Genomic DNA, 7,454 nt, shown 5'->3' on the forward strand with positions numbered 1-7,454 from the left:
GAAAGACATGTCATGTCTTAATGCTGATTAAGTGGTTGAGATTAATCAAAACACACACAGAAGCACACACATGCATAAAAACATAAAAACAGTTCTCACGTAATAGCAATACCCTATTCACCAAATAATGTGTGGCTGACATTTTTGCTTCATGTCCAAGGAAAAGCCAGAGGATTAGAAATGTCGAACCCTTATTAATTCTATGACCTTGGGCAAATGACTTCACCTTTAAGAGATTTATCTTCATTCCTTTTTCCCTCATCCGTAAAATGGGAAAATAAAAATCACCTTTTAGAAGAACTAAAAGATGTGAATCAGTAATGCAGGGAATGATAGCTGACACTTTGATATTGTTCAAAATTGGTATTTTTTGAAGAAGGAATATCTATCTAACCTACCTTCCTTTTTTCTTCGAATCTCAACAAGTATGCATTAATTTTCTTCTCTTAGAAGAAAAAATATCATATACCTAATTTATATACCTTATCCTTCCTAATTATTTTATGATGTATTTACTTACAAATATCTATAATGTTATTATATCAAATGAATCATGCTGAAAATTATTTTATCCAAATTTGGTGACGGCTTTTTACAGCTCCTGTTACTTCGGCAACGGCAAGGGCATAGTTTGCTGTTGGTGGGTGTTGACTGCAACTCTTTTGCAGAGAGTGACTAGAGAATGATTCCTGTATAAACTCACAAAATGGCTAATCACTTATTAGTTAAAACACCCAAACATAGTTGTAGGTCTGGCCTTCCGATCTTCTTAAAATGCATTTTAAAAAGTGGCATAAAGTTAGTGCAATGATTTTTACAGTCCTCTAATGATCTCTGAATGCTGAGATAAAAGTCATGCAAAGATCTGTGCTAAAAGTAAGGTTTATTCTCAGAATCTATGTAGCTTTAAGTATGCTTCAAATTATGACTTTGAGAGAGACAGAATATAAAAATGTGAAAGGAAATACCCTGCCTACTGCCTACCCCCTGATTTCACAGAGGAGCAAGATTTAGAGTTTAAGGGACTTGACTGAAATAGCCACTACTCAGAACCAAGGTTAGAATTTAGAACCATTTCCCTACAAACAGGTTGTTTTTCTAAAATGACCCAATGACCACCTAATAATAAAATGTTTGGTTATCATACACCTTGCCTCTGATTATGCATTGGTTCAGACTATTTCTACTCTAGAATTCCCCAATTAAAGCATAAAATATCTCTAACTATTGAATTGACAGAGAGCAGCCCACCAGTCCTGAGGAGCTATTTTCCTTCAATCTCCATACTTTCCCGAGATATGCTTTTTAGACCTTAGCAACAGACAAAAAGATCTGCCTGTAAACCTTTGGATCTCAGTGTTCTCTGTATTCCCAAATTTTAAGACTTTCTTGGTTTCATACTTTCAAAATCCTGAGTTCCAAATGAAATTATAAGTCCTATTCACCAAATGAAAAACAAATCAAACTTTATGTTTCTATAAGATACCAGTTTTTTTTTTTTTTTTCAGTTGGGGAGAGGAGCATGTTGGAGAGGATTTAATTATAAATCAATTATAACTGAACCAATCACTGCACGCATTGCTTATTAACAATAAATAATAAGACCAAATTTTTAAGATAGTATTTTAAGGATCGTAGCTGCACTGTGGAAAAATATAGAATATATGTATTTTTTTAAGACTTTATTTATTTATTCATGAGAGAGAGAGAGGCAGAGGAAGGAGCAGGCTCCACGCAGCAAGCCCGATGTGGGACTTGATTCCGGGACTCCAGGATCAGGCCCTGAGCTGAAGGCAGACGCTTAACTGCTGAGCCACCCAGGCGTCCCAATATAGGATATATGTAAACAAAAGCAGTATCTGAACTCTTAACCCCCAAAATTAAGCATTACTATTATTTTATGGTATGTGAATTTCTCTTTCTTCTTGTAATTGGAATATGGCTCTGTGGATCTTGAAGTCATTTTAAATGTGCAAAATTTTGCAGGGACAATAGGACTCAAAAAATATTGACATTTTGTTATATCCCCATGCTGTGATTTTCAGTTCATGTCCTTCTTGATTTGTTTTAGCTTTTAAAAAATTGTATATAAGTAGGTAATAGATGATAGATGAAGAGGAGATAGATAGATAGATAGATAGATAGATAGATAGATAGATAGATAGATAATCTGCTTTCTCCAAATTCTTCCTATGTCGGCCGCAGAGGTAGAGTTTCTGATGTTCTCTTGTCTTTGGACTTGTAAACTTTCACAGTCCAATTTTACTTTGTCCAGTTCCTTTATACCCAATGCTTTGTATCAAAAAGTCTAAACTATTCTAAATTTTACAATCCTGATATTTTTCCTCCTTATTACTGGGTCAGAGAGCAAAATTTTGAGTTTCATGCCCCTCCAAATTTATTTCTGATTCTGTAGTCATATCAAAATCTATAAAATTGATAGATATATCTGAATAATTTTATTTCTAGTATCTATATTTGATATTACACTTTAAGAAATATCAGGATTAACTAGATTTTGGTGTGGTAAGAACCACAGCCTTTGTTTCTTGAAACACCAAAACGTAATTCCTTGCTTAAGCTACATGTCCATCACCAGTCAACTAGAAGGTTGTTATTCATGTACTTGTTTTCTTCACTCTGAGATCCAAGCTGACAGAGTGACTATTATTCCCTGGGCAGAGGAAGAGAAGGTAGTGAACCATGTGCTGACTTTTTAAGCTTCTGCCTGGAAGGGACACATATCACTAAGCCATTTAGTTATATAACCCAAAGTCAAATGGGTAAGAAAGATGAATTTTACCACGTGTCTCTAGAGAAAGCCAGAATATTTGTGAAAAACTATACCTGTAGGTAGAGAGTGTGACATATCTAATCTGTTTTTCCACACAATTTCATTAAAATATTTTATTCCAGTATAACCATTTTTATTATTTTAACTACCCAACAGTATTATTTTTATGGATACGAACCATAATTTAGCACATTTCTTGGTTTTTACCTGAAAGCCCATTTATATGCTTCTAAATTACAAACCATGATGCTACGTGCTTTGTTTTGTACATACAACTACATACAATGATTTCCTGGCTTTATAGTTCTAGACAAATTGCTGACTCAGGGACTGTTACTCAAATCACCCTTTGCAATAAACCAATTCATAGCCCTATTGGAAGTATTGTCTGTTTCTTCATATCTTCTCCAAAAATAAGCCTTATTTTGTGTTACCTTTGTCACTTCAATTTGTAAATGGTGATGTCAGTTTTTGATAGAGATTTTGCTGATTACTTGTAAGGTTTGATCAGTTTTGTTTTAGTAATTTGGACTTCCTATTGTGAATCTGGCCAAGTTTGAAAATTAATTTAAACCAGGAATTAAAATAATTTATATTCTTGACATGAAGGTGGGCATAAAATAGCAGAACGTATTAAAGAATGCCGGCGCAGGAAATATATAAACTTCACATTTAAATAAAATTAAATCATAATTTAAATAAAATTAAATCATAATAGAGTATATTTTTTGGCCAAAAAATAAAAAAAGATCATTCTTAGGTAAAATTTACTTAAAAATTACTATGAAAGTTTACTGTTTAATCATTCCTTATAAATTTAAGATTATTGAAACTTTATAAGTTTCTTATTTTGATATGACTACTGAGGAAATGCTGGATTGAGGTATAATACAGAGAAAACGGTTTTGTACATTTATGTTATTACTTTCACTTATATTTCACTTCTCAAATTTTGTACTTTTGTGTTTTCAACATTTTTAGATTTTTTTTAGATGAATCTTTTTTAAACAACATAAGAATCAATACTCCTGTTTGCCCTCAATACAGACCTTCTGACTCTTAATTTTTAAGTTAAAGCATTTCCATTTTTTAACTCACTGGTGTTATCCTCCCATATTATTTTATATTTTATTCTTACTTTATAGCCTTCTCTTAGTAGCCTTCTATTTGAGTGAGTTATGGGGAAAATTTGTCTCCCCTCCTTTTTTCTTATGGGCAATATGGGTACATCCTGTGTATTTCCTGAACTATGTTGATTCTTTCCTCTGTTGTCCAAATGTTAGCACTGTTATGCAGATAAGGACTTGAAACTTTCATCTGAAATCCAAACTTTTTAGATTTCTTAGTCATGGAAAGAGGAGAATTGAAACAAAAATCATAAAAGAGCCTTTATAATTCATATATATCTACCAAAGGGACCTCATCTCATGGGATATTTTCCAGATTATTTTTCATTGCATTTGTAACTTTACCCTGAAAATGTCTTATCTGACTGACAGCTGCCTTCAGGCCTTGAGATATTACATTTCTTATTCAATAAATATTTTTTAGATTATTGTTTGTAGAGACATTATGACAGGTAAAAAGACATTGAAATAATGGTAAAGTTATAGAATGAATTTTCCTTTGAGATGCTTGAAAGTATACAATGTCACCATGAGAATTTCATGGCTTTATACATTTTATAAAATTGATTTTAAAAATTATTCTGTGCATTTACTGAACTATGTTGAAGCTTAAATAATTTGTAATTATCCTAGATATTATAAAAACAAACATTTATTGAGTTATTTTTATATGCTTGGTCAACATACCAACAAATATTAGTTCATTGATAAATAACATGCCTGCCCCAAACTCTTTATTGTCAAAGCTAAAATTCACAGACCCTACTTTGAAGCCTGTGTATATGTGCATGTATGTGGGTGTAATCTTAGAAGTATCTAGGACTAGAGTTATAATTACTATCTTAAGGATCTTACACATGCTGACAATAAAACTACCATAATCAACTATAATAATCTATATAGAAGATTTTAAACCATAATCATAATGCCAAAGCATCTTCAAAAGAGAAGCTGCATAACCAAAGTGCATTTTGAATAAGGAATCTGCATAATTTTATTCTTTTTTTTCCTAAAAATCTTGGAAAGATAAATGTGTTCTAATACATTTTGAACCTTGTTGATATCACACTTCCTATTCATAAAATTTGCTGAAGAGTGTTTAATTACAAAGCACAAAAAGTATGCACCATATTTACAAAAATATTTTTTAAAATGACTTTACATGTATAAATTCATTTTGAAATATGGTGAGCATAAGTACGTGCAAATTAGTGATTTGCTTGCTTTTTATGATGATTATATCAAGCAGTACTAAGCAATCATGTATCAATGCCATTTGCTATACACTTAGCTACTTGTGTGGTAGAAATCTGGGGTTTCTTTTTTCTGTCCCTCCATGTCTAGAAATGTTATCTGTGAGAAACATGAGAAACCATTTAAGATTTACCCAGTTGTTTATAGAAATTAATGATTTAAAGGAGGAAACAGATAGTAAAGTGAAGTAGGCTGATATTATTAAGTCGTTACTCTTAGTTAAAAACTTATAGAGTCTGCAAAAAGTCCAGATAAAGCCAAAATCACAGGCCAGCATAATAATATGAAAATTCTGATTAAATACAGATTTATTGGTAAAGGTAATTTGGTGATTTTTTTTCACAAATAGATTCTGATATATAAAGATCTATTAAGAGAAATAATAGGAGGGTTTATAAAAATGGTTATGAATATTATAAATACTTCCTAGTATATAAAAACAAAACTTGAACTAATGTAAAAATAAACAAAAGTCAATGTACTGAATTTAATTTGATGATTTCAGTAAAGGAATATGTCATCAGGTATCCTGAAAAGGTCAGTTCTCATAGTACTATTTATGAGAAAGTAAGGTTAGAAATATATTAGAGACTGTGTTTTCCTGTTTTCCAGAAATAGGAAATGAAGTGGAAACTGAATGAGTCATGTGAGTTCAAGAAAGATGTAGTAAAAATTGATCCATATTGTTTCTTTACTGTTTTTACAAAGTATATATGAAAGCCTTAGAAGAAATTATTATCAAATACATTTGAGCAAATAAAAGGAAATACTTCACACAACATTGTGGAAATATATTGCCTTTAGAAGGTCATAGAGTCAAAACTGTAACTGATTAATAGGACCAATGATAATATTTGTATTGGCCAACATGAGGATGTTGGGGCCAGCTCCATGCTAGCTTCGGGGACTTTTCTCTGAACTTCATCCAAAAGCACTTCTAGCTTGGGGGCCCTGAGTGTGCTTAATTAACTCCGTCTGACCCAGTCATACAGAATAAAGGCATCAATCTATCAGATTTGGCTTACTTTCTTCCAGGGAGTTTTAGGTGAAGATCTTCTACCTATTTTTTTATTATCAAAAGCAAGTTGCCTCCTCTTCCAGCACACACACACACACACACACACACCAAAGAAGAAAACATGGTGTTGGTGAATTCAGCACTTTGATCTACACTGATGTGTGCTTTATATTTTCTATTCTGACTATATGGACACAGCGTAGTATAATAGACAAAATATAGAAATAAGAGTCAGAAAACCTGGACTAAACAACGGTGTCTTCTTTTACCGATTATGTGACTTTAGGCAAACCACACAACTTTTTATAGGCTTAGTTTTCTCCATTAAAATAATTGATAAAATAAAATAATAGAAGACATCATAAGAAAACTCCTAGGAATATAAACCCTAAGTCACTAATAAAAAGCTTTAAATTATATTTTTTGTTGAAAATCTATTCATTATTGGAGAATTTTTACCACATATGAATATAAAATAGTTTATTTTGGACCTTCCTGTGTTTTTTCTTTTTTATGAGTTTTCATGTTTTCTAAATATTAATTCTGTTCACCAGATGCCAGAGTTTGTACCACTTCCTGCCCCAATAGTATTTCTGCACATTTATTCCACTCTATTTTATTTGGGCCCACTCAAGAAAACTGTCTTTATTAATAAAATGAAGCTAAGTAAATGAAAGTTGATCGTGGGAAAATTGCCTACAAAGGAGAATGTTTGGCTTGGCCTCATTGTCTCATTTTCAAGATTCACTTTCTCCTTACACATTTGTTTTTTCACCAAGATGGCTTCAGGAATCGCTTACTCCAACTATAGGTCATGGGTAACTAAACTATAGTTCTTGATTGATTGGTTGATTGATTGATGATAAAGACTGTAAGCCACAAAAAATTGAACCTTCTTCCTTAATATAAGTGAAGTAGCTGCTCAGTGACATACATTTCCCCATCATCCCCCTTCTACTGTGGTCTCCAGGCATCAAGTGGAGTGATGTGATAGAAAAATTATAACATGGATAAAACCTAGTCTCTGAATCACCTCATAAAGGAAACCTGCCTGCCAACTATAACACTCACATTGAACTGCTTTAAGAATTAGAAGTAAGCTATTTTTGTGTGTTAAGCCACTGAAATTGTGGGATTTTTTTTAAATCAACAAATATTACTCAATCAAATACCTGTTTATACAGATTAAATAAGTTTACACCATGCACAAATACATTTTTTAAATGCTTGGAATAACAGAAAAGGGAATATGAGTTAGACC

The sequence above is a fragment of the Canis aureus genome, chromosome 2 (genome assembly GCF_053574225.1).
Source record: "Canis aureus isolate CA01 chromosome 2, VMU_Caureus_v.1.0, whole genome shotgun sequence".
In the NCBI taxonomy this organism is placed as follows: Eukaryota; Metazoa; Chordata; class Mammalia; order Carnivora; family Canidae; genus Canis; species Canis aureus.